The sequence below is a fragment of the Podarcis tiliguerta genome, assembly GCF_965153285.1.
Source record: "Podarcis tiliguerta genome assembly, chromosome: 6".
Taxonomy (NCBI): Eukaryota; Metazoa; Chordata; class Lepidosauria; order Squamata; family Lacertidae; genus Podarcis; species Podarcis tiliguerta.
The window spans coordinates 70343619-70355025 of record NC_139539.1 but is presented as its reverse complement, the minus strand read 5'-3'; the positions used below and the strand labels follow the sequence as shown (position 1 = coordinate 70355025).

Here is an 11407-nt window from a genome sequence, read left to right as displayed (position 1 = left end):
GGCTTAAAATATGTATCACTGTCCCTTTCATTTCATCCTTCTGGGGGGAAGAAAAAATCAAAGGCAGGGGGATGGGGAAGGGGGAAAGTTTTCATTTTTTCTTTCAACAAGCCATGTCTGTTTGAAATGGTATGGCGTTTGAACATATGGTCTCTACCAATATTACTTTCTCAGTAGAATCTTTGTGATACCTGGGTGTGAGATAGGAGTTCAAAAAGCACACATGAGCCTGAAGTAACTTGCAGATGAGTAAAGTGTCCCTTTTTCCATTTTCTTCTACCTGCGTCATTTTGAAATGTATTTCCAGGGCTCTGAAACAAAAAGGTGCTGTGTAAATTCAAAGGAGGCCCAGTTTTCTAAAACAGTAAGCTTTCTAAAAGAATGCTCTTGAATGCATAGAAAAATTTGCTGCCAAGAAGTTGGCTGCAGTTCAGCCCACAATTTATATGTGCTTAATTCATTGATTACAGTGCTAAAAACTCTGGCTTGGATCATAGCTGCTGGCTTCACTACTGGGCTCCTTAAATCTGATGGAAGTCGATTTCGGCCTATGTACACACTGTACCTTTAAATGACATTTGACACCCCCCCCCCAAAAAAGAAAAGGATTCTGGTCATTCACCAGTTAACAAACCACAGTTCTCAGAATCTTCTTTGAGGAGGGAAAGTGGAATAGCTCAATAGCAAACAGGATTGCAACTTGTGTTTTCTGCATAATACGCACTTGAACCTCTTAACTTTTTACTGGGGACTGACTGATTCTGCTGTGTACCACTGAGTTAACACATACCACAATTGCCTCATTACGTAAATCATGTTCAGAATACCACAACACACACGCAACTGGCTGTAAAGTAACATAACATTATATGTTATGAGAGTGTAACAAACAGAACTACTTAGTAACAATAAGGCAGCTGATGATAGAGCAGTTCTTAGGATACACCTTGTTTCTCCTGGAAATCTTGTCGCTGAAGAAGCCCAATGGGCAAAACAAGGGTGTATCTTGAGAACTGGTCTTGACTATCCGTGGACTTTACGACACTAAAAGCATATAGAAGGTTAATAGTAATATGATATGGTATTGCCACCAGGAACTGTGCTTTGCAATTTTTTGATGTGACAATTACAGTTTTATTATATATAATGTTATGTTACTTTACAGCCAGATATGTGTGTGTTGTGGTGTACCACTGAGTTACAGCTCTGGCGCCTCCTCACGCTCCATGAAAAATATGGGGTGTGAAATAGCACACATAAGGAATGCAACACCGAGCTCCTTAGACAACTCCCCAAAACTGTAGTGATGTTCCCCAACTTGGATGGCTTTAAAAGAGGATTAGACAAATCCACGGAGTATAAGGCTTTCAGTGACTACTAGCCATGATGGTGACAGTATGCCTCTAAATAACAGTTGCTGGGTTATGAATGAATGTCATGAGTATGAATGATACTGTTACAAAAGTCAGGTGCCCCCCCTCTTTGCTGAGTGGTGGCAAGAACCCATGGGGTTCTCAGCACTCAGCCAGGGTCTGTGTTCCTCTGTAGCACTGAGACATGGCAGAGACTGTCATAGCCTTAAGAACTATGGTTTATTCAACTATTTACACCTTCAGTCTGCAAGGAGGGAGTCCAGATCTTACGGCATGGGCATTTCAAGAGGGGCATATCCACCACAGCAGGGCAACCATGGAGCCCAAGGCATCTTTTGCAGCCCGCCAGCAGCCTGCCCACCCAAGATGGATCCCAGTCTTTCTCCTTCCTCTTCTTCTTCCCAGCGAACCTTGCTCAGGATTCTCTTCCTATCACCTCACACCCAGTTATGCTGGCAGCCTTCCAACCCCTGTCACTGTCCACACCTCAGAGCAACGGGGGAAAAGGACAATTTGTTAAGTTGTGGGTGAACATATCAGATGACACAGGGATTCTTCAAACAGCTCTTGTTTATTCACAGGCCAGAACTGAACTGAACTGAAGGGTTCAGCCAGCCTGCTTATATAGAGCTCCACTACAACACAATAGTAACCATTTTCTGTAACTATCCAATCACTGAACGTCTCATTCAATCCCTTATTTGCATATGTGGACCTGAGTGAAAACTATCTACAGTATCCCCCTGCTGGCCCAGGGTGAGAACTTCAGTACATAACACAATTCTCTTGCATTGCCAATGGCCCTCCATAGCCCTGTCATGTTAAGAAACAGTTGGACAGCTCATTTGGCACAGGCTAGCTCAGGAATTCCTCGACAATTTGTATTTCTCCCTTAACACCCCAAATAATCAAAATCCAATCATTTATTAATTTATAGGGATTAGGTGGGGAGGGGGTCCCCTCCCAAATCTATTACAATACTGTTGCATTTGGATGTTGCTTTCAGGCTTACCACAGGCATTTGTCTGCCTGCTATGAGAACAGGATGGTGATCAGTTGGTTAGAGCATGGTACTGATAATGCTAAGGTTGCAGGTTCAATTCCTGTATGGGGCAGCTGCATATTCCTGAATGGCAGGGAGTTGGACTAGATGATCCTCAGGGTCCCTTCCAATTCTACAACTCTACAATTCTATAACTAGATGGGTCCTTGACCTCATCCAGCAGGGACCTTCCTATGTTCTTAACTATTTGCGCTAACAGTTTCTGGATCACACTATAGGCTACAGAAACTGTTTACATCATTTAGGAAGATATGTGTGCGTTGGCTCTGCTGGTTCTACATGATATACTATCTGCTGACATATGAGACGTCGTTTAAATTCGATCTTGTATCCACTTGGTTAAGTTTAAAGCATAATCTCTGTGACTGACAGTCTTCATGGAGGGGGGGGGGATAAACCCCCCGCAGAACAGCCCAGCTTTACCATGAAGAGAGAAGCACGCGATAAGAGAGCAAAAATGTGGGTGACACTGAATTGCTTCCTAAAGATTTGCGCATCATTCTGAGATGCGAATCAAAAACAATTGTGACAGGTGAATGAAAAGGGGGGAAAAATTAAGATATCGCTACAAACAAAAGCAGCATTAATAATTCAGGTAAATAAACTTCGCAGTGCAGAAATAAAGCGGGCTGTCAAGGTGATGGAGACTCCTTCCTCAAGTACACTTAGGCAACAGAAGAATGCAGAGAGGTTTAATGTTGTACCTTTGTCAACAAGGGCTTTTTATTTCCCTAATTTCACTTCACTGGTTACGTTCCCCACCCCCACCCGCACCCGGCTTCCTTAGTTTACTGTGGTTCATAACCCAGGCCCTGTAAAATGAGTTTGATTTCCACTGCAGTAAATAAACTTCACTGCAATGTTAAGATGCTAACAGCGGCCTTATTACAATGCAAATTTCCCTCTTTTTATCTGTAATATGCTACCGTCTATCTATATTTAATGTGCACACAACTAACCCTTCTTTGCTATCGCCATCTTACCTCATCAAGCAAAGCCCTCAGATTTTCACATTCCTAAAAACGCACTTTAAAAATGAAACATTGCATTAGCATTTTTTGTATCTCGTGCTCTTAATAATTTGAGCAGAAGAAGAAGAAGAAGAAGAAGAGTTTGCATTTGATATCCCACCTTTCACTCCCCTTCAGGAGTCTCAAAGCGGCTAACATTCTCCTTTCCCTTCCTCCCCCACAACAAACACTCTGTGAGGTGAGTGGGGCTGAGAGACTTCAAAGAAGTGTGACTAGCCCAAGGTCACCCAGCAGCTGCATGTGGAGGAGCGGGGAAGTGAACCCGGTTCCCCAGATTACGAGACTACCGCTCTTAACCACTACACCACACTGGCTCTCCAATTACCAGCAGAGTTGGTAGGGCGCAGTAAAAGTGTTGAGATGGTGTACTTAGAGAGGTATAAGGGCATTTCGATCATGAGGCCTACATGGACTTAAATGGTCAATCCTACCTGGGATCTATGTTAGAAAGGTGGTCTCGAAAGGCTGGACTTTTCAAGCAGCCTTGAAACAGGAAGCTGATTCTGAAGGTTGTTTCATTGTGCACCCTAGCTTTGACAAAAACCAGGTTCGATGCTTTTTTTAATGATTACATCTTGACGAAACAGTAGGAGAAACTAAAAATAAAGTAAAAAACACAGGACAAATAAGTACCTGAATTAGGCTTGCCCTATTCCTAAAAGTGAAAATCCGGACAAAGCTGTTGAGCTCTTTCCCCCCTTCTTCTGAAAGTTGTTGTTAAAATATTGCCCTACTTGCCATATACCTGGGTTTCCCCAGACACAATTTTGCAGTCCAGTTCCCAGATGTATGGCAGCCCTACCTGAATGATCAGTGCTGCCTTGATTTCATTCAGGGCTCTGCTGCCACATCCTCACTGCAGCCAACGGCAAGAGTTAAAAAAAGAAGACGTAAGATTTCCCATTTTTATTCTCGCTCTCCAAATGACCGAGCTTAGACTTAACAAAATTCATTAACATTGCTGCAATGAGACAAAACCACAAGAGGTACAACAATTTGTATACTCGCGCAAACCAGAGTGTTCTCGTGTTTATAAATATTCCTCTATGGAGAGAAGTGTGTGTATTATGATAATTATGCATTACTGCCTCATTAGGAGGAGGTTACATTCATTCTGATTCTTTTTCCCTCTAGAGTATTTTTGATAAGCAAGCACTCTTTCTCTCTCTCTTTTTTTTTAAAGAGAAAGTTTATTTAGCACGAGAGTTTACCTGTATGTCTTTGGAGATCCTGTTATGCTTCCTAACCTGGGACAGATGGCAAATTACATGGATTCTGTGTGTGATCTCAGCTGATTGGCATCTTTTGCAGTTCCCCAATGAGGAAAATGTCTAGATCCAATTAATCAAAATGAGGCTAAAGTGTTGTGAAATAAATGCTTCTATAAGGTCATTTTCAAGAGTCATCGTCTAACTACCCAATCTAGTGTCTCCCCATCAGTGTAGTATATAATTTGGAAATGTCACAGTATTTAGATTTATGGCATTAGTGGTTCTCTTGATAATTTCATAATACCAGGTCTGAATTAACCAGTAGGTTAAGTATGGCACAAAGTAGAGCTCCAGTCAAATCAAGGATCCAGCCAGAACCCAGTAATCTGAGAGCGCCCTGATGTGACAAGTGTAATTACTCTGCTTCCTGTGATGGGCTGCTCTGAGATTTCTTAAAAGTGTCCTAGGAATATATGCCCGTCACTGTGAAAATCTTAATAGTGAATAACTGGAAACTGGATAAAAATTTTTCCAGGTCAGAATAGTTACAGAAATTAGTTGAATATGCAGAGCTAGCCAAAGAAGGGGAAGAAATGGAGACAGTGAGAGATTTTACTTTCTTGGGTTCTATGATCACTGCAGATGGTGACAGCAGTCACAAAATTAAAAGATGCCTGCTTCTTGGGAGAAAAGTAATGACAAACCTAGACAGCATCTTAAAAAGCACCTTGCCGACAAAGGTCCATACATTTAAAGCCATGGAAGTGAGAGCTGGACCATAAAGAAGGCTGATTGCCGAAGAATTGATGCTTTTGAATTATGGTGCTGGAGGAGACTCTTGAGAGTCCCATGGACTGCAAGAAGATGAAACCTATCCATTGTTAAGGAAATCAGCTGAGTGCTCACTGGAAGGACAGATCGTGAAGCTGAGGCTACAATACTTTGGCCACCTCATGAGAAGAGAAGACTCCCTGGAAAAGACCCTGATGCTGGGAAAGATGGAGGGCACAAGGAGAAGGGGACGACAGAGTACGAGATGGCTGGACAGTGTTCTTGAAGCTACCAACATGAGTTTGACCAAACTGAGGGAGACAGTGGAAGACAGGAGTGCCTGGCGTGCTCTGGTCCATGGGGTCACGAAGAGTCGGACACGACTAAACGACTAAACAACAAAGCCAACAACAACAAACCAAAATTAACCAAAAAATTGAAAGATAATTCAAAACAAATGTTTAGTGCAAAATGGGAAGTTTTCAAAACATATCTTAAGAACAATTGTGGCAGTATGAACTCAGTCGCTGCCTTTGAATAACTTCTGTAGCTGTACCAAGTAAGAAACAAGGACTCAGGAGAAATAATACTTTATTATAAAACGATTGGATAGGTTTTTGTAACAAGTTAGTAAATATGAAATGAAATACGGAGACGACGGGAAGTTAGATGTACTTTAAGAAGATTTGAAAGTCTTAAATTGTTGTTGCTAATTTTTCTTAGTGATAGTTTTAATGTTTTTTAAACCTCTTGGTTTTTTGTTTTAAAAAAACCTATCAAGTGGTATATATGTGTTAGGAAATGAATGAATGAATGAATGAATGAATGGTGGGTCAGGAAGAGAAAGAGACACTATAAACAGAGACTGGTGCTTGGATTGTCTTTTTCTTCTTCCCCTCTCCTTACTGGCAACCACATTTTTAATGTGGATTTAAAACTCTGGTTGAACATTAGGGCTGGGCCAGGCCAATCAGAATCATGAAACTGGGTCCCAAATCAAGTGTGTGTGTGTGTGGGGGGGACTTGCACAGTTCTGCTGGATTCTACACACTTTGCTTTGGGATTGACAGAGGAACTTTTGGCTTTCCTGCACACCTGTATCCTTGTATGACCTGCCATCAGGTGAGCAGGGCACATTTCATTCCTATCACATTTTAATGCAAATTTACCTAATCTGCACTTCCCGGAACAATATGTGAACCAACAGACAGCTATCCTTTCAAATTTGCACTTCTCTGAAATCTGTGACATCCTTTTCCAACTCTAACATGTGTACAAAAATGTGTACATTGTTGAAAACAACAAACAAAATTCCATGCTACTAGGGGGGAATTGCATACAAAAATGCACATGTTAGAATAAATGCCCACTAAAGATCTGTAAACTGGTACGAACATGTTGCAAACTGACTGGAAGAAAGAGAACCCTAGAGAGACAGATTTCCCCATCCCTGCATATTGATGAGAGTGGTGTGATGAGCCCATAATGCATAGAATATGTTCTTGGTTAATACAACATGGACAGGGCTATTGTACGCATAAAAATAAATGATCAGAGCACTGCCTCTTTAAAATGCCTTTTCAACCCCCCCCCCCTGTGGCCCAAACAATAGCAGCTGATTAAGTGGGTTAGCAACTTTCTTCATGACTAAAGTTGGCACCCTGAGCATGGGATACATTCATCTCCATCCAAGATAATGAAGGAATGAAGGTCTTCATAGGCCTTCCTTGTTGCAACTCCTGCTACCAGAATTATGATCACATTACAAAAAGGAAATTAGTGATATCCTGAGAGGGGAATAATTCCATTGTAACTTTTTCTCTTCTATCATTAATTTCCTTTTGGCTATCAAAGTCAAGGTTTCAGATTACAGAACTAAAGAGGGCGGAGGTACTTAACTCCGCCATTTTTTAAAACAACAACAACACACAAAGCAGATTGACTTTTGAGCAAATTGCCTTTTTGTTGTTCCGAAAGACAAAACAGTATGCCAAGGGGGAGAAAACAACAACTAATTGATGGCTTTCTAAGTAAAGCATGAGAGTTGTTATACAAAATTGGTTGTCTTGTTCAAATTAATCTCTTCATTACGTGGCACTGGGCTGACTATTTTGTGCTTTCAATCCATCTTTAACAGCAGCATTTGATTAATCAAGTTAATGATGACAGCTTTTTTAGCTGGTGACAAATGGTACGTTTATTCAGGCAATGTTGCAGATGATCCATGCTATTGTAAGCAAAAAAAGAAAAGATGCATCAATTTGCAAGATTAGGTTATTATGCTGTGACCAGTACGTGGTTCAGTTTTTCGAACAAAGGAGATCAAAAAGTGAGGATTACTCCATAAGTAGTCTACCATCTGGAAGCCATAATATAAAATAAAATCAGACACATGAGATACATTTTCTGGCAGTTAGTGTGACATGTGAGAAGCAATTTGAATGCACAAAGTTGACAGAACCTAGAATTAAATAAGAGTTTAGAAATGATCCCCACTCTGCCTAATTTTCAAGTTACTTCAAGTGCTACTATATGTTCAAAATCAAGGTAGGATGAAGCTACCTTAGGGCCTTTTCTATGCCATGTGTTTTTGGTACCTGTGCAGACAAACTGGCTAACAGCACTCAGGAAGGTACAAAAGCCACACTCCAAAAATCTGTCCTTTTTTAATCGTGTGGCTACTGCCATACCTTCCAACATTTCTCCGATGAAAATAGGGACATTCTTCTCTACATCAGGAAGCTTCTCCTGTGTTTGATTTCCCGCACACATATACATCATACGAACATATACATCTGTTACCTGGAGCCAATTACAACCTCTCTGCCAAACCTACATGATTGTTGTAAAGAAAAAAAAATGTGTGAGGGAAGGGATTGTGTAATAAATTTTTATCTGTAAGCTGCCTTGAGTCCATGTGAGGGAAAAAGGTGGATGATGATAATAGTAATAGTAATAATAATAATAATAATAATAATAGAAGCAAGTGTGAGAATGATCAGGAACATACCAGAAAGCAAATCCTATTGAACTCTCATTGGGACTTAGTTCTGAGTAAAAATGCCTAGGATTGCAGCGTAAGGCAGCCCAGTTACCTGGGAGTGAGTTTCATTGAATACAGTGGGGCTTACTTCTAAGGAGACAGTATAAGGGTCAATTTACAATAAAGGAATAAACAGTGGCATAGCGTGGGTTGTCAGCACCCGGGGCAAGGGAAGTAATTTGCGCCCCCTAACGTGTGGATTTGCGCCTCCTAACCCATGGATTTGCGCCCCCTAACCCTAACCCCCAGATGTTGCGCCCGGTGCGGCCGGGCCCCCCCTGCACCCCCCACGCTACGCCACTGGGAATAAACACTCCACACATTTCCTTAAAAATGGCTAGCTGCTGAAGCAATGCCATGAGAGAATTTAAAGCGGATTGGTTCCATTTTCCTTCAAAATTACAGGAAGGGCTTCATATGCCAGCTTCACTATTTCCTTCATTTGGTGCAGGGATTATATTGTCAGTATAAACAGGACTCTGTTTTTGCACCTACACACACACACCATTTTTAATTGTTCTTCAAGACATGGAGGGGAGGAAAAAGGAAAGCCAGGACATTCTGGGATCAAACCAGAAACTGGGACAGCTTCTGTAATTCCAGGATTGTCCCTGGAAAATCGGGACAGTTGGAGGGTATGTACTTAAGATATAAAAATGGAACACTCACATTGAGCTGATCAGTGGCTATCAGCCAACTCAAGTGACATGCGATTTACAGGAGTACTCCTGTTACCTAGAAAGGACTCCTGGGTTAATGCAATACGTCGAGGCCTGGAGGTGAATATTTAATTTTGGCCCCAGGGCTTTGCAGAGGGGCCAAGCTTCACAGGTGGGTGGGACTGCCCACCTGGCAATCACCTGCCATAATTATGACATCACGTGACAACATTGCCTTTGAAGACTGTTTCCAAGCAGGTTCATTAGATACTGCTTGTATAGGGACTTCAAAGGGATGTCTCTCAGTGTCCATCCCATATGACAACAGGACTGAGACTGTGATTTGATGAGGAGGGCTTGGGAAAATGGCCCCATGTGGCAAACTGGGATATCTAATGGGTCTAATTTGGCCCACTGTCTGGAGGTTCCCACCCCTGATATAGGCTGAGGTCAATACTTTAAATTGGGCCTAATAGCAAATAGGGACAGCAGAGAAGTTTGGTACAAATTTTAATGCAAACGTAGCTAATTTAAACATCTGGTGCAAAAGGACCACTTGGGGAATCTAAAAACATTTAATGTTATGATTTCATTAAATTGACCATCTTGTGTGGAGGGGGGAAATCAACTGAGTAATCTGTCTGCCACATTCAATAATAGTCTGCCAGAATAAAATTTCTTTAGAATCATAGAACTGCAAGAAACTCTGATGGTCATCTAAGTCCAACCCCCTGTAATGCATGAATTGTCACCAAAGCATCCATGACCGATGACCATCCAACCTCTCTAGTGAAGGAGAGTCCACCATCTCCCAAGGGAGTCTGTTCCACTGTCGAACAGTTCTTACTGATGGAAGGTTCTTCCTGATGCTTAGTCAGAATCTCCTTTCTTGTAATTTTAATACCTTGGTTTTGGTCCTAGCCTCCAGAGCAGGAGAAAACAAGCATGCTCCAGCTTCCATGTGGAAGATATTAAATATTTGAAGATGGCTGTCATATCTCCTCTCAGCCGCCTCTTCTCCAGGCTAAATATACCCAGTTCCCTCAACCATTCTACATAAGGAATGGTTCCTCCATACCCTTGATCATCTTGGTTGTCCTCCTCTACACACATTACCGATTGTCAATATCCTTCTTAAACAGTGGTGCCTAAAATTGGACACGGTATTCCAGGTGTGGTCTGACTAAGGCTGACTAGAGTGGTGCTATTACTTCCCTTGATCTCGACGCTTTTGTTGATGCAGCCTAGAATAGCACTAGCTTTTAGTACCCAATGGAAAATGGCAAGGGAGGGAGTTAACTTTCTTCATAGGGCAAAGCATTCTATAATCTGTGGAGCCACTGAGAAGACCCTAGTCATCCATTATTTACCTGTAGGGCATAGATAGGTAGAGCAAAGAGTGAGGAAGGGCCATGGTAGACCTGTTCAATCTTTGACATCTTCAGATAGGGCTGGGAGAGAATCCTGGAGTGTTGCTGTCTCTCAGGGTGGACAATAATGAGTCAGATAGACCACATGGGTCTGGATTCCCCACCTTGACATTATCCTCCCACCAACTGCATGTTGGACCCACTTGTGTTGGAAGGGAGCATCCACCATTACATGGCAAGCTAGATGTTTTCTGAAGCAATTGCTGACCTCCATGAGGTCCAGGGCAAGGATAAGGCCAAATAAAGCAAAGCTGCCTTGTGCAGGGCTCGGGCTGGATGCTAGAGGAAAACTGTGACCCGCTGTTGCTTCAGCAACAGTCAACTTTAGAACAAAACCTATACCAAAGCAGGAAGATTTATCTTCAATGAATGGTGACTCTTCCTCTGAAGGTCCCCAGCACACAGCAGTCTTTTAATCAGATAATACATTGGTTGTATTGTGGCTTTTACAATGGAATCCTAGGACTTGGAGAACAGCAATGTGCCATTCTTGGTTTAGAAGAACACTGACACCAGAGGCTTGCTTGCTTTCTTTCTTTCTTTCTTTCTTTCTTTCTTTCTTTCTTTCTTTCTTTCTTTCCTTCCTTCCTTCCTTCCTTCCTTCCTTCCTTCCTTCCTTCCTTCCTTCTTGGATTTATATTCCCTCCCCCCTCTTCTTTTTTCCTTTCCCCTCCTGTGATGGAACTCCTACTTGGGGTCTTCCCTGGCTTTTTTCTGGCCCATGTAGGACCAGTCTGGAAAGTTAGCCTTGGTGAAGTCTGGACGTTTTCATCCCCCCAAAAGTTTTTGATTTGAGTTTCCATTGAAATGAGGCTGTATTTTAATA

The 11407-nt window shown here is 42.0% G+C and overlaps 1 long non-coding RNA gene across 2 annotated transcripts; it reads right to left on the bottom strand.

Annotated features, from left to right (window-relative positions):
- Window positions 1-213: 213 nt before the first annotated feature.
- On the bottom strand, window positions 214-9284 carry LOC310680501. 2 transcript variants are annotated; one of them, XR_014512817.1, is made up of 3 exons: window positions 9162-9284; window positions 3899-4063; window positions 214-311 (listed from the first exon to the last, which is right to left on the bottom strand). It is a non-coding gene; the product is annotated as an uncharacterized lncRNA (long non-coding RNA). The 2 variants fall into 2 exon arrangements; XR_014512818.1 differs by lacking the exon at window positions 214-311 and adding an exon at window positions 1617-1859.
- Between the last annotated feature and the right edge of the window lie 2123 nt (window positions 9285-11407).